The sequence below is a fragment of the Elaeis guineensis genome, chromosome 2, assembly GCF_000442705.2.
Source record: "Elaeis guineensis isolate ETL-2024a chromosome 2, EG11, whole genome shotgun sequence".
Classification (NCBI taxonomy): domain Eukaryota; kingdom Viridiplantae; phylum Streptophyta; class Magnoliopsida; order Arecales; family Arecaceae; genus Elaeis; species Elaeis guineensis.
In genome coordinates, this window is record NC_025994.2 from 45,861,522 (window position 1) to 45,882,772 (window position 21,251).

Consider the following 21,251-nt stretch of genomic DNA (forward strand, 5'->3'; position numbering starts at 1 on the left):
ATAGACTTGAGCATAGCTACCGATGAAAAAGTTTCTTCATAATCAACACCTTATTTTTGTTTAAAATCTTTTGCCACTAGCTTGGCCTTATAGGTCTCTACTTGGCCATCTACTTCAATCTTCTTTTTAAAGACCCATTTGCAGCCTATTGGGGTCACACCCTCAGGCGCATCAATCAAAGTTCAAACTTGGTTGGTATACATGGAGTCCACTTTGGATTTCATGGTATTGAGCTATTTGTCAGAATCACTACTCATGACACCTTCTAAATAGATCGTGGGATCATCATTCTCAATAATGTGGGATGTATTATCATTCTCAACGACAAATCCATACCTAAGTAGTGCATTACATACTCTATTCGATCTTCAAAGAGAAGGTGTGTGTAGTAACTGTGCCTCAACAATGGGCACATTTGGTTGACAAATATTTTATGAATCCTGGATGGATTGTAGGTTTTGAACTTCCTCAAGTTCGACAGACCTCCCACTGCCTCCTTCTTGGATAAACTCTTTCTCTAAGAAAATGGCATGCCTACCAACAAACACCTTTTGTTGAGTAGGACTACAGAAGTAGTATCTTATACTCTCCTTGTGATAACCTACAAACTTATATTTTTTCTAATCTAGCATACAACTTATGTCCATCAACATTGTTCACACAAGTCAGCCAACCCTAAATCTTAAGATGCTTACGATTAAGTCTTTTTTCTTTTCATATTTCATGTGAAGTGCTAGAAATAGATTTGAAAGGTACTTTATTTAAAATTATGCTACAACCTCGAGAGCATATCTCTAGAAAGATATCAGAAGATTCGTGAAACACATCATGGACCGTACCATATCTAATAAGGTATGATTCTTTCTTTCCACAATTTCATTTAATTGTAGAGTATAAGAAGGTATCCATTGAGAGAGTATTCTATTTTATTTTAAATAATCGAGAAACTTACTAGATAAGTATTCTCTTCTTCGATCAGATCAAAGAGTTTTAATACTTTTACCAATTTATTTCTCAACCATTCTTTGATACTCTTTAAATTTATCAAAGACTTCAAATTTATATTTCATTAAATATACATATCCAAACCTAGATCTATCATCAGTAAATATGATGAAGTAAGAGTATCCATCTCTGGCTTGAGTCGATATTGGACCATACATATCAGTACGTACAAAGTCCAAAGTGTCACTCATCTTTTCTTCATGTCTAGTAAGTGGAGTCTTGATCATTCTTTTCATGAGGTAAGATTCACAAGTGCTATATGATTCATAATCATAAGGATCAAAAAATTTATCTTTGAGTAACTTATTAATTCTTGACTCATTTATATGGCCAAGTGGGTAATGCCAGAGGTATGTGATATTCATATTCTCTCTCTTTCTTTTCTTCATATTATCAATATGAATATATTATCATTAAGTGAAAGAAATAAAAGACCATTATCAATAAAAGCACTTCCATAATATTTATTAAAAAAATATATAGAACAATCATTATTTTTTATATTTATTTTAAAATCTTATTCCAATAATAATGGTATAGAAATAATATTTCTAATGATATTTAAAATATAATAACAGATCTTCAGTTTCAAAACTTTACCCGAAGGCAACTCCAAAATTCTGATTCCTATGGCTTCTATCTGAATGGACTCTCCACTAGTGTCGAACAGCTAGAAGTCATCTTTATTCAGACTCTTTATTTTCTGTAGACCCTACAATAATTCACAAAGGTGTGAGCGACAGGTGGTATCCAATACCCAAGAATCTGACATTGAAGTACTTAATGATAAATTAGTTTGTATCACATATAGACCTTTAGCAACGTTTGTCGATTTCACGATTGTAAGGTACTCCTTGCAATTTTTCTTCCAGTGGCCCTTCTTGCCACAATGATGCAAGTACCTTTGACGGAGATCTTCTTCGCCTTCTTCTTGGAGATGTCAGCCTTACGGTTCATCTTTTTCTTAGTACCCTTCTTTACTTTCTTCTTGTCGATCTTATCAACAAGAAGTACCGGAGCCTATTCACTCTTAAAATGGTTCTCTGCTGACGTCAGCATATTCAGCAGTTCTGACAGGTTGATATTCAGTTTGTTTATATGATAATTTATGACAAACTGAAAAAAAGAATTAGAGAGAGATTGCAGGATCAAATCCTGATTCAGTTCACCACCCATGACAAAATTCAGGTGTCCCAGATGAGTGATCAAATCAATCATCTTCAGGACATGTATTTGCACAGAGATGCCTTCAGTCATGCGAGCATGGAACAACTGCTTTGATATCTCATATCGAGCAGTTTGACTTTGTTCCCCATATAACTTCTTAAGATTAAGGAGTATAGAGGGAACATCCATGTCCTCATACTGCCTTTCAAGTATATTGCTCATGGAGGCAAGCATGATGCATTTGACAGTCACACTGTCATCTTTCCACATCTTATATGTAGCTCTTTCCTCCTCAGAAGCATCTTCCTCAAGAAAATCTGGTGCAGGTGTATCTAGAATATAAGAGACTTTCTTCTGAGTGAGAATAATTCTTAGGTTCCTTAACCAGTCGACATAGTTAGATCTGATCAATTTGTTTGCATCTAGGATGCCTCTAAGTGAAAGTAAGGATGCCATGTGTGTAGTTAATCTACGATAATAAGAATACAATATAAGCAGATGACTCATGATGACATTCACAACTAGACTAGGACTTTTATCTAATTATGTCTCTCACTATTTTATCGAACTTCATGGTCCTCAAATATGAAAATCAAAAAATATACTAATATTTCTTAGTGGGGTTGAGATCTCTATTTCTTATAAATACCTTGTGGATAGCACAACAAGTATTCATGAGTTCAAGAGTAGGTAATCTTTATCAATTGTACCTCTACAATTCTCAATATTTTTCTCTCTGGTCTCTAGATCACATATAGCTTTGTGTATAGCACAACAAACTATAATGTTCTAGTTAAGTTGACCCTTCAATCCTATATGGTCATACTTAAATAATGCTGCCCTTGTAGATAGCACAATAAAGCAATACTATTCAGAATATGCTATAAGCATCAAAATGCACTTGATCAATATCATATCAATTTCTATAGTAAACCTTATGGATAGCACAACAAGCTCACTAAGATCTTGACATATTCTATCGATCAAGTTCGAAGGAAGGCCCTTGTAATGTCTACATCACTAATCAATCTAAGTCCGAAATTCAATAAGACCAAATTGATCAGGTCAGTAGGTGGGAGGCACCCCGTATCTTTTTTTAGACACCAACAGAGTTGGCTAGGCCAGCATGTGGACCTAATTAAAAAATCATCTTTTTCACTTTTCTCAACACCAATTGATCTAAAGAATTCAATTTTTGAATTGAAAGTAAATTCCGACATTATAACTTAATATAATTTTTAAGAGAAACTTTAAACTGGTCTCGACACATCCTAACTACAATTATATAAAATATACTCTACATATTATACAATATGGCATATAAACATAAATCACAATAGCAATCATATAATCATGCTAAAAATTCAAATAGGGTGTATTAGAAGTCATAACATATGATAAGCATATTAAAAAATAAAGCAACCCCTAATTATATTAGGCATGCATAACACCCTTAACCATACTCAATTTAAGCATGAAGCTACCATGATAAAATAAACTTCAAATTATCAAAAAATTATAATTTTAATAATTAAAATTTAAAATTATGATATGTATAAAGTCAAAAATATTTTTTGAGATTAAAGATCAATGCTAAAAATCAATGTAACATATTTGGCAATATATGATCAATGATAATTTTATGCAACTATTTTGTACTTGTTTAATCGAATCAGACAAAGGTGGCTCTGATACCTCTGTTGAATTTCGGTCATATAATGAAAAATAATTTTTAAAATTTTAAAATCAAATAAGTCAATAGCTTTATCAAATAAAACTATCGAGCTGAAATCCAAACTCTAGAATCGCCTTGCAGATATCGATAAAATAAAAATAAGCATGCAAAAGAGATAGAACTTTTACTTTCACCAAAAAAGAAGAAGTGGCATGTTGGTATTCTCCATGAGACTCCAAAGTAGAAGTCCTCCAATGATGATCCACACGAAAGTTGGCCAAGATCCTTCCTAATCGATGCACCACCGCAGCCTTGTCTTCTCAAGAATACTGTCAGCTTCAAACTCATGGTACAATCATGCTAAAATCCAATCACCTCCAAGCTTGCCACTAGGATCATGCCAAGAAGACACTCTTTAGAAGCCTCACAACCTAGGATTTGATTTTTGACTCCAACACATAAAAAAATCAAACCCTAGGACACACTATCAACTCTTTCTAAATTTCTCATCACCCTTCTTACAACTTTTACCACTCAATATTCTCTTGCTTTTTTCTCAATTTTTTTCTAGAATTTTTTTTATGATTTTCACATCCCTATTCTCTAGTTTCAACCCAAAACACAGTAGCCAAGACATGTGAGACATCCCATTTAAATAAGGGACCAAAGGACGTGTCATGGGATAAGGGGGCGCCAACCTTTGGTACTCCAACTTCTCATGCAGTGAATAAATTCACCGTGTAGAATTTTTGGCACATGTAATACTTGACATAGAAGGACTCTCCTTCTTCTACATGCCATAAAAATTTTACTTAATTTTGGTGACAAATCAATGGATTTCTGGTTGAGAATTTAAGGCAACACGTATTAGTTAAGAGCCTTCATGAAGGACTTTCCAACTTCACATGCTGAAAAGAGGTGGGGCGGCATTTATTTTTGGCATGACTTCTGGTGGGCATAGAGGAGTCCTTCTCCACTTGAAATTATTTCAAGTTGGATAAAGATCCAATTTAAATTGACCCAATCTCATTACATCAAAGGCAACTGGTCTAGGTTAGCTCAAACACTTTGACCTAAACCAATTTAGGAACTTGGGTTAATACAATGTGCTAGCATATCAAATTAATCTATAAAATTTTTATTAAATTCTAATTATATTAGAACAAAACTAAATCTTAAAGTGTGTGATCCATTGGGTTTCAAATCTAGTCAGCAATGGATCAAGACTTTCGACGTAATCCTAATCCGATGAGATTAGGTCACTCGAAGAGTCTTAATCAACTTGGACTCTTCTAAATTGATTTTAAAATTAATTTTTTTTAATTTTAATGAATTCATAAGTCAAGATTGATGTATAGCAATATATCATGATGATATGAAAGATTTAAAATATTGATAAAAAATTATCAAAATATCCTTCAGTGGTAAGTTACTGTGTAATTCAATCTTTCAGTCAAACAACATCTCAGATGAGCTGTGGGTATGAAAATATGTCAAATCTAATCACTTATCTTTATGTATCTCGATTTGAAGATGATGATTTAGTTGATGATGCATTAAAATTTTTTTTCCAATTATCATCCTGTTTTGACTAAAGACTTCCGAATCATTGACCTATGAGATCACATAGGATGTTCGCTCTCCTTATTAGGAGTGATTGATCTCTTATTGATCACTCACAATCTCCATACACTCTTCACTATATCCAAAACATCTCATACAAGGATCAAAGAATCAAGTTAGAAAGTAGACCAAAATATGGATCCCAGTACACAAGGTACCATGGTGATCTCAGATCAAATAATAACTTACACAACTCCCACTAGAGAATCATCAGTTGACATATAAATAAGACTCCATCTGATATTTTCTCGTAGGTCAATTCAGTGAACTCATTCTTTAATGAATATCTATATTCTTGTATTAGTGTCACCACACAAGTGGTTGTGAGATCAACCACCCTCATTTCTGAGATACATAGGACATGCCAGTCTTACCGGTATCATTGATCTCTGACTCAATGTACAATGACTACAAATATTTTAGGTCATGGCTATTAAGGATTTAAGTCTCACTGGTATGATCTCATCACGACCCTAAAATCATTGTCCGGACATATGGGGTTCATTATAATCTTAAAAAATAATAAGATGCAGCATATAATGAATCAAAAAAACTTATTTTATTAATAATATAAATATCAATTATATGAGTCTGAAAGATAAATTATAAAAAATATTCTATCATATCTCATATGCGATTGGCTTGTAGGGCATTCTTCTTTCACTAAAGTCAATCGTTTGACGATTGTACTAGTTATAAATATATATAAATTGGTCAATAATAAAAGTTATTTGATCTTTTTTATTGTAAGATTATATCTTCTAATGAACTTTTGTATTGTGATGAAGTTTTTAGGATTACTTTGATTGATAAAGGAGGATTTATTGAGTAGTCCTTAAACTTATTCATGATCAAATGATACATTATTAATAGGATAATAGCGATATCAAGTGTAGATCATTGTATGCCATATATATTGGTTGTTTTCGTAATCAAATAGTGTGGAGACATTGATATGGTATGCAGATGAGATGTAAGAGTATATCATCACTGAACGTGATCAATTACAAAGCACTCTACTGTCAAAAGTAGCTCGTGATGAGTATGGATATAAGTGTCCCTCTAACTTGAGATCATCAAGGTGACTTACAAACAACTCACTGTACTTTGATATGGGACTATCTAAATTACTAATTCATGAATAAAAAGTTTCTGGATGGAGTCAAGTACTTGTCAAGTCGGTGCATGAGTCAAGATGGGATTGATCCCTCCAAATTAGGAGTTAATATATCAATATATTTTAATTTAGCAAAACCTGGATCCAGATAATCCATATGATGGATTTGAAAGATTGAAATACAATGTAGATGACTTATCTAGGATTGACAGTTAAACTCTAGGTCCTCCTTGAGCATTAGGATCAAAGAAATGAATCATATGATAACCATATACCAGTAGGTTCTTGAATGTTGCTTCGCCATCATTCAATCTATCTGGACATTGGATCTCATTGCTAGATGGTTACATCGATTGGTTCAAAAATTTATTTTTATGCTACCGACTTAGGTTTGAACCTATGAAATCACACTCAAAAGAAGTTTCTGACTGATCATGTAGTTGATCAACGATTGAGAATCGTTCAAGGATTTAATCATCAATTTGATTGATGGTTAACCTTATGCAAAAGTTATAATAAATTTATTCATTAAGTGTTAGTAAATTAATAAAAGATTAATTAACAATTAGATTGCTGATTAATTTAATTTGATTAAGCAAAAAAGATTAAATAAAATCTAATTAAATTAGATTCAATTTGGTTGGACCTAATTAGGTTATAAGATGACCTAATCGCTCAGGAAGAATTATCCCTGATTTGATCAAAACTTTGGTTCAATCAATTTTTAATTTAATTGAGATTTGATTAAAAAAATTATGAACCTAATTAGATTGGATTTTACATATTTATTTGAGCTTAACCAAATGTGATTTTATTTAGAGTCGAATAAGGAAACCAAGAGTCCATGAAGTATTGGACTCCTCTCTATGCACCACCAAATTTAAGACACCATTCTTCCTCATGCCAAAAGTTTTTGTGTGAGATTTCTCCACACCAAAAGGCCCTCTGCCCTCCCTTTCTCACATCCAAATATGGGAAAGATCTGGTATTATATGGTATATTCAAATATAATTTGAATTGGTTATCATATAGAATAAGGTTTGACCTTATCTAAAAACCTTGCCACCTACTTTCTTTAGTATCTTTATGTTGTGCGACAATTTGCAGAAGTTTTCAGCATGGGAAATTAGATAGGGATCCAATTTATCATAAAAAATATTAAGGGCATGCTCTATATTTTTTTGGGTGTGGATTTGAGAAGGGGGCGACAATATATGGAAGAGTCCAAACATTATTGGACTCTTCACCCAAATCTTCTTTCACACCAAATAAAGAGGGTTTAATCTCTTTTGTGTGTATAAGAAAGAAACAAGAGAGGGGTCTTCACATGAAGGGAGTTGGGCATGGGTTCATGGCATGAAAAAGTTAGAGGAGAATCCTCTCCTCTTGGGTGAGCGCAAAATCTAGAAATCTTAGGGTTTGGACCCAAGATTTGGGAAGAGAGAAAAATAAAAAAAAAATTATTTCTTCTCCATATTTTTTTCTCATCTTCATCTCCTCAAGATGTTCTTTTTCAACCTCTAAAAAAATTTGAGAGATTTGAAAAAAAAATTCAAATCAGCCAATAAGATGATCTTCGCACGAGCTAGCACTCCCGAGGAGACCGATCAGATCGAGGCTTCGAGTGAACTTCCCGTAGAGACCGAACATATGTGCGGCTATGAGCAACCAGTGAAGATCATCTTTACTACATCTCTCAATAGTGACAATCATTGATCCATGCTCAGATATCGAGTTTTAAACTCAAATAAGTATAGATCTGATCTATTATTGACATCCATATATGTAGATTTTATCTTTTAGATTTTTAGACTTTATATGCATCATATCATATCATAGATCCTAGATTAGGTTGATTTATTGATCTAATCATATGCATATTAGATTAATATGATTAATCTAGATACTTTTTACTATAATTTATTTTAAAAACTTTTGAAATATATGTATGAAATCATCTATATTTTCCAACAATGGTATCAAAGCCAGGTTCATTATGACATGTTATATGTACATATTAGATCTAAAATTTAATTTTATTTAGATCTGATATATGATATTTTAAATTTAAATTTAATTAATGGTTGATCGCACAGAATGAAATAAGGTTGTCCTACTATAAGGTTTACCCCTTATAGTGAACAAGTTGTCTTAGTTTGTGCTGATTTTTGATAAAATCTGATTTTATATATTGTATGTGATGTTTATGATCTGATTTAGATGTAATCTAAGGTTGTGATCAGATATGTTGTAATTTAGATGAGATTTAAATTCATGCATATGATACATGATTAGATTAGATGATCCGATTAGTAAGTACTTGGATTGGGTTGATCACCAGACCGTCCAATCATAAGAGCAAGAAGAGTTTAAAAGCTCTCTCGTTCTATTCGATGGGGTGCTCTTATGGCATGTAGGGGTGCCATGTGATTAAATCTCATGAAGAAAAATGTGAAAGAAAGAACTTATTTTTTTGTAAAACTCTAGATCTTGAAACCCTAGATTTGTTGTATATGATATAAAGTTGTATGGAATATAAAATATCTAATCTATATGATTAAAATTATTTTAATCATAAAAAAATAAAATTTAAAATTATAAAAAATTTAGATATGATCTAAAAAGATATTTTTGATTGATTTTATTTGAAGATTATACAAAATTTTTTAGATCTAAAATTCTTTGAAACGGACTTGCATAATTACTGAGCCAACTCAGTTTTGAACTGAGTTGACCCAGTCTCCTTGTGTAGCCAGCTCAATATTGATTGAATCGACCCAATTTTAGAATAAAAAATTTTTTCATAAAATTTATTATAAATTATTTATAAAATAAAAAGTTAAAATTATTCAAAACTTAACCTAAACTCATGTTGATACTAAAACTTAATTAAAAATTAAGTTTAGAATCGATTAGATCTAGAATTATGATTTAATATCAATGACATTGCATAAAACATGAGGGCATGGGTTAGCTCAAATCAGATTCTCTTAATTAAATTAGACCTAAGATTAGAATCAAAGAATTAATAGACCAAATAGAGAAATAGATTAAATCTAACCAAATATTGAATTAGATTAAATCAAAATTTTTCTAGAATCAATATAATAGTTGTAGATGGTCAGGTTCATGTCTTTGATTAGACCAAATGGATCTTGATTGTGGTCCAGTGGTTGAACCTGAATTATTAAGCTGGTTAAATTGAAACTAATTAATCAATTGGTGTCTAAGGTAAGTTCGGTATTTCAATCGGTGGTTTTTAATTGAAAGTGACTTACCTATCCATTTTAATGGTGTTTAAGGCAAGCTTACCATATCCTCCCATCGATCTCACTTATCTTACCAATTTGATGGATTATATCTTGATTAGATCACTAAGTGATTCAAGTTGACTCATGCCATTAAGATTAATTAGTGTGACTGATCTACGTACCATTTCAACCAGCATGATCCTAATCCAATTCAATGACTTGATGAAGTAAGTGAGAGAATTATAGTTTATTGGTTGATTTCTTTTTTTTTAATTCATAAATTAAATCTTTTAAATTATTAGGTTCATAAAATGAGCTAATTATGGTGATAACTAGATCATAGCTTTCCATTAAAGTGAATGATACTGGATCCATTATTTTTGATTGACATTGCAGGCGCCATCTGTTTGATATTTTTCTGAATGATGGAATTATCATTCATCATATGATGATTCTGATGTACTATCTGATGAATGATTGGATTGACTGAGCCATACTCAGACCTGATCATTCATTAGTTAGAATCACTGAGTAGGTTCATGTTAATGGTTTGACCTAACTGGAACTTTCAGTGGAGGTCCATCACCTACTAAAATAAGATCTGAGGTGAAACTTATTACTAGAAATTATTTGAAAAAATAATTGGTTGAGAACCTATCCATAGATGCATATGGGTTGGCCGAGCCATATTTAGGCCTGTATACAGTCTGTATGGATTCTAGTACCTGCTAAAAAATTAAGGTAATTCTTCAGATTGGAAGTAGAGGCTATCGAGTCGACTAAAATAGTGGAAAAATTTTTAGACTAAAGTTCAAATCTTTAGGCTTAATCAATTCATAAATATAGAGGTCTTATATTTTTCTTTCAGTTATGGCTAGATGTTTGCTGCTCCGTTCACTATTTGACAGTGACTTATTTATAAGACCTAATATCGATAGATGGTATCGAAAGTTATAAATAGTTTTAGAGTACTAATGGATCCTATATATGATTATGGATCCAGCACCTTATATTTCAGCATCCAACACACGTGATGTGAACAAAGACACTTATCAAAAGTGGCCAAATTATCAAATCACCATGTAGTATTTTTAAGAGCAGTGAAGAATATAAATTTAGTTGTAAATATGATAATGCTCAGTAGGAGAAAATCTTTCAAATATTGAAAGAGTTCTTTTTACACCTCTGAAGATATGTCTTCAGTGGGACAACAATCCTTCATGAAAGAAAAGAAAAAGAAGATGCAAGAGAGTCATACTTGGGCTGAAGAGCCTGAACTGATAAAAGAGTCTATGTTTAACCTTGTCCGGTAGAGTCCCATGATCCGAACAGGCTAAGAAAGAGAAATCAGCAAAAGATTGTTGGATAAAATACTTATATGATAACACCTTATGATTTCTCTATCTGTGACACTACTACCTGGATATTGGATATTAGAAGTCTATGCAAATTATTGCAATGACTTCAGGTTAGTAGAAGGATTGGAAACAATAAAAGATTCTGGAATGTTAGAGCTGAAAGTCATGTTTCAGTTCTGACTTTAGGAATTCTCAAGCAAGTTTTCGATTCTAATAATATCATTTGCGATGACTATCACCATTGTCCATTTTGACGAATATAATTTTTGTAGGCTTTCTGGCTAAGGATAGATTTACATTATCAACATAGAATGATTTTTGTGATATCATTATGGATGATGTCAAAACCATAGTGGACAATAAGAAATGATATTTACAAATAGTCACAGTCTGTTAGTGTACTATACACAATAAATAAATATCCTAGAATAGATAATATCACAAATACCTACCTTTGACAATTTAGGCTCCATCATATAAATAAGAATGAGATCAACAAAAAATGATTTTCGAAGTCAATGATTGTGAATTATTGTCAACCTGTCAATCCTATCTCTTTGTAAGATGACCAAGTCACCTTTTGCTGAAAAAGATGAATGAGCTAATAATATTCTGAATCTGATACATACTGATATATTGGATCTATGAATATATTTATTATAAATTTAAATTATTTAAAATATTTAAATAATTTCTTAATAAGATAGAAAAATAAACTGAAAAGAGCATTAAAATTCTTCAGTCGATCAAAGAGGAGAATGCCTTTTCGATGAGTTTTTGACATATTTAGAAGAGAATAGATTTTTTTCTTATTGAAATTGACTTTGTTAGATATAGTTCAATCCATGATAGGATTTATAAGTTTGCCAGTATCTTTTTTAGGGTTATGCTTTTAAGATTGCTTGTTATGTTCTGAACTGGATTCCAAGCAAATCAGTCGCAAAGACACCATATGAGATATGAACTAGACATAAGTCGATACTTTCTTATCTTAGGGTTTGGGAGTGTTTATTTTATGTCAAGCATTTATAGGCTGATTAACTTGGATCTGAGTCCTATATGTATTATTTTATAGGATATCCCAAAGAATCTAAGAGATATAACTTCTACCTTGCTAAAGAATAAAAGTTGTTCAGCATTCTTTTTAGAAAAGGAGTATCTTGGTGAAGAAACTAATGCCTTTGATGTGAAACTTATGAAGTTCGACAGATAGAAAAATCGACACAATCTAATGAACCCATAAAACCAGATTTGATTAGATCAAACTTGAAACCCGTTGTAGAGGCATCATTAAAAAGATCCAGTAGAGTACTGCATTTGTCAGATAGACACTTCAGTATCTAGATCCGAGATGTGATCCTATTGAACTTGATGAGAACAACAAGAATCTGATAGCCTACATGGATGCCATGCAGAGGTCCAACTTTGATTAGTGGCTTAGAGCCATAAAGTCTGAAATGGAGTCCATAAAAGTCAACGATGTATGGACACTTGTTGATTCACTCGAAAGGATAAAGCCTATAGAGTATAAGTGGATCTTCAATAGGATCAGAGGGTGCTGACGAGAAGATGGAGACCTACAAAGCCCATCTGGTTGCCTAAGGATATCATCAATATTATAGTATTGACTATAATGAGATATTTTCTCCTGAAAAAATGCTGAAATATTTTGAAGTTAGAACATACATTTTGATAAGTGGTTAAAATGCATGGCTTTATCGAGAACGAAGAAGAATCCTGCAAATACAAATGGATTAATAGTTCTGTGAGTATATTTTTTATTTTGTATATGAATAAAATTCTCTTAATCAAAAATAATATTCTTTCCATTATAAAAAATAAAAATTTTACTATTAGCATTGTTCTCCATAAAGAACTTTGGAAAAGCATCCCTCATCCTAGGGATGAAGATCTATAGAGATAGATCTAAGAGGCTGCTTAGGTTATCCCAGTCCAACGTACATAGAGTGTTTATGGGTAGAATTAGTTCTATCATGTACACCATGTATAAGACAGGATATGGTATACTCACTAGGGGTAGTGAATGGATACTTGCAAGATCTGGGTAAGAATCACTCGAAGGTCATCCTTAAATATTTGAGAAATACTAAGGATGGATGACTCGATTATGAAGAATCTGACTTAAAACTTATGAAATTTAATTTTAATTTTTAGTTAGATATAATAATAGCAAGAATGTGTCGGAATACATCTTTATCCTAAATAATAGAGCAATCTACTGAAAAGGTTTCAAGCAGAACAATATAGTCAATTCAATTTGCAAGGCAGAATGCATTGCAGCATTTGATGCTTGCAAAAAAGCTACATGACTGTACAGGTTTACTGACAAGCTAGGAGTGGCACCCTTCTATGATGGTCCTGCTGTATTATACAGCACTGAAGCCATAGCTTATGTCAAGGAGTCAAAGTCCTATTAGCTTACCAAGTATTTTTGCATCACTATCACCTTATTTGAAAAATCATGAATCCAGATGACGTCGAACTTAAGAAGATCAATGGAAAAAAAAATCTAAACAATCCATTTACTAAAGCCTCAGTATCTAGGAGTTCTGAGATAATAAATCAAAGATAGATATATGATACTATACTGATTGGCTTTAGTCCAAATGGGAGTTATTGGGAATTGTATCCTAAAGTCAATCATTTGATGATTGTGCTAATTATAAATGTATATGAATTGATCAATAATAAATATTATTCAATTTTTTTATTAAAAAATTATATCTTCTAACGAACTCCTATGTTGTGATGAAGTTCTTAGGACTACTTTGATCGATAAAAGAGGATTTATCACGTAGTCCTTAAACTTATTCGTGATCAAATCATACACTATTACTAGGACAATAGCGATATCAAGTATAGATCATTGTATACCATATGTGTTGGTTGTCCTTATGACCAAATGGTATAAAGATACTGATATGGCATGCAGGTGAGATGTAGGAGTACATCATCATTGAATATGACCAAACGCGGAATACTCTACGGTCAAGAGTAACTCGCGAAGGGTATGGGTATAAGTGTCCCTCTGACTTGAGATTACTATGGTAATTTGCAAGCAACTCACTATATTTTGATGTCAGACTATCTGAATTTTTAATTCAGTAATAAAAAATTTTTGGATGCAGTCAAGTACTTATCAAGTCGGTGTGTGAGTCAAGATGGGATTGACCCCTCCGAATTAGTAAGAGTTAATGTATCAATATATTTTAATTTAGCAAAATTTAAGCCTGGATAATCTATGTGATGGATTTAAAAAGTTGAAATATAATATGGATGACTTATCTAGGATTGACAATAAAACCCTAGATCCTCTTTGAGCATTAGGGTCAAAGGAATGAATTATATGGTAACCATATGCCAATAAGTTCTTGAATGTTGCTTCGCCATCATTTGACCTATCTGAATGTCGGGTCCCATTGCTAGATAATTATATCGATGAGTTTAAAAAATTATTCCTGTGCTATCAGCTTAGGTTCGAACCTACGGGGTCATACTCAAAAGAAAATTTTGACTGATCATGTGGTTGATCAACGATTGAGAATCATTCAAGGGTTTAATCGTCAATTCAATTGATGATTAATCTTATACAAAAGTTGTAATGAATTTATTGATCAAGTATTAGTAAATTAATAAAAAATTAATTAGTAATTAGATTATTTATTAACTCAATTTAATTAACCAAAGAGGATTAGATAAATTCTAATTGAATTAGATTCAATTAGATTGGACCCGATTAGGTTATGCGATGACCTAATCGCTAAGGAAGAATTGTCCCTAATTTGATCAGAACTTTAGTTCAATCAATTTTTAATTTGATTGAAATTTAATTAAGAAATCATCCACCTAATTAGATTTGGTTTCATCTATTTATTTAGACTTAACCAAATGTGATTTGGTTTGGAGTCAAATAAGGAAACCAAGAGTTCATGAAGTATTGGACTCTTCCCCATGCGCCACCAAATTTAAGATGCCATTCTTCTTCACACCAAAAGTTTTTTTGCTTGAGATTTCTCCATGCCAGAAGGCCCTCTGCCCTCCCTTTCTCACATCCAAATATGGGTATGATTTGGTATTATATGTTATATTCAAATGTGATTTGAATTGGTTACCATATAGGATAATGTTTGACCTTATCTAAAAACCTTGCCACCTACTTCCTTTATTATCTTTATTTTATGTGACAATTTGAGAAAGTTTTTAGCATGAGAAATCAGATAGGGTTTTGATTTATCATGGAAAAGATTAAGGGGGCATCCCATAATTTTTTGGGCATGGATTTGAGAAGGGGGCGACAATATATGGAAGAGTCCAAACATTGTTGAACTCTTCACCCTAATCTTCTTTTGCACAAAATAAAGAGGGTTTAATCTCTTTTGTGCATGTAAGAAAGAAATGAGAGAGGGGTCTTCACGTGAAGGGAGTTGGGCATGGATTCATGGCATGAAAAAATTAGAGGAGAATCCTCTCCTCTTAGGTGAGTGCAAAAAATCTAGAAACCCTAGGATTTACACCTAGAGTTTGGGATGAGAGAAAAATAAGAGAAAAAATTATTTCTTCTTCATATTTCTTTCTCATCCTCATCTCTTCCAGATGTCCTTTTTCAATCTCTAGAAAGATTTGAGAGATTTGAAGAAAAGATCCAGATCAGTCAACAAGATGGTCTTCATATGAGCTAGCACTCCCAAAAAGATCGATCAAATCGAGGCTTCGAGTGGACTTTTTGTAGAGGTCAGACATATGTACGACTGTGAGCAACTAGTGAGGATTATCTTTACTACATCTCTCAATAGCGACAATCATCAACCTACGCTCAAGTATCAAGTTCTGAACTCAAATAAGTGTAGATCTGACCTACTATTGACATCCATGCATGCAGATTTTATCTTCTGAATTTTTAGATTTTATATATATCATATCATGTCATAGATCCTAGAGTAGGTTAATTTATTGATCTGATCATATACATGTTAGATTAATATGATTAATCTAGATACTTTATACTATAATTTATTCTAAAAATTTTTGAAATACATGCATGAAATTACCTATATTTTTCAATAATAGGTATGTCTACTTGATGAAATAAAAGTCTGAATCATTCGAAATGTTCAAATAATTCAATAATAAGGTAGAGAAATAAGCTAGAAAGAGTATTAAAACTCTTCGATCTGACCGAAGGGGTGAATATCTTTCTAGTGAATTTCTAACATATCTAGAAAAGCATGGGATTCTCTCACAATGGACCCCTCTAGGGACATCACAGTATAATGGCATCTCGAAAAGGAGGAATCGAATCCTGTTGGATATGGTTTGGTCCATGATGAGATTTGTAAGTTTGTCAATCTTCTTTTAGAGATATGCACTTGAGACTACCTGTTTTGTGCTCAATAATATTTTGAGCAAGTCGGTTAGTAAAACACCATATGAGATATGGTCAGGGCATGGAACAAACCTTTCTTACCTTAAGATTTGGAAATATTCAATTTATGTCCAATGATTATAGACCAACAAGCTTGGCCTAGGTCCGATAAGTGTTATTTTGTAGGGTATCCTAAGAAAATGAGGAGATATTACTTTTACCTTCCTACTGAATAAAAGATATTTATTAGTAGTGAGGCACATTTTTTGAAAAAGAAGTTTCTTAGTGAAGGAACAAGTACCTCTAATATCGAGCTTGATGAAGTTTCACAGGTAGAAGAACCAACAACAATGACTGAACCTGAACCAAATTTGATTAGATCAAATTTGGAGCCCAATGTAGAACAATCCTTAAAATGATTCGATAGAGTATCGCATCAACTGGATAGATACTATGATTTTGTGGTTCGAGATGATGATCTTATTGAGCTCGATGAGAATGACGAGGATCCAATCACCTATATAGATATGATGTAGAGGTCTAACTCTAAGAAATAGCTTGAAGCCATGAAGTCCAAAATAGAGTCCATGAAGGTCAACGATGTGTGGACATTAGTTAATCCACTTGAAAGAAAAAAATCAATAAAGTGTAAGTGGGTCTTCAAAAGAAAAAAGAGTACAGATGGGAAGGTGAAGATCTATAAAGCCCATCTGATTGCCAAGAGATATCATTAGTGTTATGGTATTGACTATGATAAGATATTTTCTCCTATGGTAATGCTCAAGTCCATTCAAATCATGCTTGCGATAGCAGCATACCTGGACTATGAAGTCTGGCAAATAGATATGAAGACAGCTTTTCTAAATGGAGAGTTGAATGAAGAGGTGTATATGATACAACCTGAAGGGTTTACATCCATAAATGAGTCCAAGGTGTACAAGCTTCAGAGATCCATTTATGGATTGAAGCAGGCATCTCGAAGTTGGAACATACATTTTGATAAGATAATCAGAATGTATGGCTTCATTAAGAATGAAGAGGAACTCTGCATATACAAGTGGGCTAATGATTCAGTAATTATATTTCTTATTTTGTATGTGGACGATATTCTCTTAATCAGGAATGATGTCTCTGTATTACAGGGAATAAAAGAATGGCTGTCTTCATAATTTCTCATAAAAGATCTGAGAGAAGCAGCCTACATCCTAGAGATGAAGATCTATAAGGATAGATTTAAGAGGCTACTTGGGCTTTCCCAGTCTACGTACATAGATACCATGCTAAAATAGTTCAGTATGAAAAATTTTAAGAAAGACTATCTTCCAATAGGCTATGAAATTTCTCTCTCGAAGATGGACTATTCGATAATCCCTCAAACGAAAGAGCGTATGAGTGAAATTCTATATGCCTCGATAGTGAGTTCTATAATGTATGTCATGATATGTACGAGATCGGATGTGGCATACTCACTAGGGCTAGTGAGTAGATACCAGTCAGATTCAAATGAGAACCATTGGAAGGTTGTAAAAATCATCCTTAAGTATTTGAGAAATATTAAGGATCAGTGACTCGTTTATGGAGAATCTGACATAAAACTCATGGGACACATTGATTTTAATTTTCAATCAGATCATGACGATAGCAAGAGTGTGTCAGAATACATATTTATCCTAAATTATGGAGCAGTCTGCTAAAAAATTTCAAGCAACATACTGTGGTCGACTCAGTATGCAAGGTTGAGTATATCACGATATTTGATGCTGTAAAAAAAGCTATGTGGTTGAGAAAGTTCATCAGTAAGTTTGGAGTGGCACCCTCCGTTGATAATCCAGTTCTGCTCTACTGCGATAGTTTGGAGCCATAGCTCAGACAAAGGAGTCGAAGGCACATCAGCGATAAAGTATATTCTACCTTGCTACAATCTTGTCTGAAAAATCATGGGTCAAGGTGATGTCGAGCTTTAGAAGATCGACGCAACCTAATCGATCCATTCATGAAAACCCTTGCGGTTAAAGAGTTCAAAGATCATAAATCAAAGATGGGTATACAATACTGTACCTATTGGCTTTAGAATAAGTGAGAGTTGTTGAAAATTATGTCCCAAAGTCAATCATTAGCCTATTGATAATTATGCTAATTGATATAAATATATATGAATTAATCATTAATAAAATATTATTTGATAGTTTTCATCATAAGTTGTACATCTTTATTTACGAACTTCTGTGCTGTGATGAAGTCCTTAGAACTATTTTGGTCAATAAAGAAAGATTTATCATTTAGTCCTCAAACCTATTCACGATCAAATGATACATTTCTTATAAGGATAATTATTATATCAAGTGTTGGTCATTATGTGCCATATGAGTTGATTGTCCTCATAACCAAGGAGTGTGGAGATGCTGGTATGACATGCAGGTGAAATATAAGAGTATATTTTACTGAATATGAGCAACTCCAGAGCACTCCACTATCAAAACTTACTCTGAAGGGATATGGATATAAGTATCCCTCCAACCTACGATCACCATGATGACTTACAAGCAACTGACTGTGCTTTGGTGTCCGACTATCTGAATTTCTAATTCAAGATCGAAAGATTTTTGAGTACAGTCACGTACTTATGAAGTCAGTGCATGAGTCAAGATAGGATTGATCACTCTCAAAGATTGGAGAGAATACTTTGTGTTTCAATTTAGTAAGACCTTGACCAGGGCAATCTTTATGAAGAGTCACAAGATTTATTAGGTTGAGACATATAATAGATGTACTGTTAAGATTTGACAGTTTAAACTCTAAGTCATCCTAAGCATCAAGGGTCAAAAGGATGAATTATATGATAACCATATGCCAGTAGGTTCTGAGTGTTACTTTGTATACATTCGGCCTATCTAGACGTCGAGTACTATTGCTAGATGATTACTTCGATTGATATAAAAATTTATTTCTATACTACTGGCTTAGATTCGAACTTATGAGGTCACACACAATAGAAGTATCTCTCCGATCATATGGCTGATCGACGATTGAAAATCATTCAAGGATAAAATTATCAATACGATTAACGATTAACCCTGTGCAATAGTCGTAATAAATTAATTCACTGAGAGTCAGTGATATTCAGGAGGATTAGTCAATAATTAGATTATTGATTAACTCAATTTGATTGAACATTAAAGTCTAGACTAAGTATAATTGAATTGGCTTCAATTAGATCAAATCTGATTAGGTTATGAGATGATCTAATCGTTAAGGAAGAATTAATCCTGATTTGATCAAGACTATGGCTCAATTAATTCTCTGATTTAATCAAGATTAATTAAGGCTATAGGAGCCTAATTAGATTAGGTTCATCATAATCTTTTTGGGTCTAACCTAATTTGGTTTGGGGTGGACCTAATTGATTAAGTCCAAAAGTCCAATGAGCTTGGACTACCTCTCTTGCGCCATCGAAAACTCTTCATGCTATATCCCAATGCACAAAATTAATTTGTGTGTGAAAAACCACCAGCAAACTTCTACCTTTGTTCTCCACAAGGAATAGGATAGGATGGTTAATGGTTAAATTCAAAAGAGTTTGAATTTGACTTAAATTCCTAACCCTATCTAATCTTACCCACCAGCCCTTGTGAAGGTGCTTGTGATGTGCGACAAAAGGAAAGTTTTTTTGATTCCTTTCCATCCTTTCTCCTTTTGTTCAGCCCTTCTGAGGATGGGTTTAGGTGAGGATCAAATCTGGTAGAGTTTGAATTCAAAATGGTTTTGAGTTCGATCTCAATTTGATCCCTATCCAACCTCTTCACCTTATGTTCGGCAACCATAAAAGATGTGATCTTTTGTGCACCGAATAATTTTCTAATTTTTCACCATGAGAGGGCTTAGAAAGAGAGGAGCCAAACCTCTCTTAGCAGCATGAGCATCTGGGGTGGGCGGCATTGTTTTGGCGTGAGCATTGGAGGAGATCCAACTCCTCTTTGGGTGAAAGACCTAGAATTGTTCTAGGATTTTTGGATAAGAAAAAATACAAGAGAGAAGAGAGTTTTTCTCTAATTATTTTTGTTGGTACAAAAATCTGCCTGCGTCGGAGAAGCTGGAGTCGAGGGATCGCGGTCACCGTCGGGACCTGCAAAAGAAGTCTAAACCGAAGTTGGGGTTGCTCCGGCAAGACCCTCCGACGCTCAAGTCAGTTCTCTGCCTCAACAAGAATGGAGTGCTCGAATGAAAATTTTAGCAGAATTTTTGGGATAGAAATTAGAGCTTAGAGAATAACGTATCTGGGGTCCCCCTTTTATAGGCGGAGGGTGCAACAGACTGATAGCGACGTTTGTAACCATCTGGCAGTGGGCCGCTTGGGGTCAGAGGGAATTTGTTACGAAGAGTAGTGGAGTGAAATCGTGGCCATCACCGAGACCTGCCACGTGGAGTCTGTTGCGGAGAGTGGAGCAGCATCCGTTGTCGCGACTTGCCAGAGGGTGGAGGAACCGTGCGGTATCCATCGCAGGAAGTGGAGCAGAGTCATAGCCATTACTGTGGTCTGCCAGGGGGTCCGGGCCTGTCGTCCGAAGTTCGGTTGAGGTGCCTGGCGGAGAGAGGTAGCTATCCATCTGAGAGGAGCTCGGATGTTGCAAATCCTGTTGGGTGCCTTGGGCGTTAAGGCTACAGGCGAGGACCA

At 33.5% G+C, this 21,251-nt stretch overlaps 1 protein-coding gene across 12 annotated transcripts in view; it reads right to left on the minus strand.

The window, feature by feature from the left end:
* The window catches only part of LOC105034910 (protein BUNDLE SHEATH DEFECTIVE 2, chloroplastic), a 113,485-nt gene that overhangs the window by 23,975 nt on the left and 68,259 nt on the right, over window positions 1-21,251 (minus strand). For 2 of the 12 annotated variants that reach the window (XR_012138556.1, XR_012138557.1), the window contains one exon: window positions 4,036-4,236. The exons of the other annotated variants lie outside the window; for them this stretch is intronic. The gene's annotated coding sequence lies outside the window, so the exon portion shown is untranslated. The remainder of the gene's footprint in view (window positions 1-4,035; window positions 4,237-21,251) is intronic. 12 annotated transcript variants of the gene reach the window in all.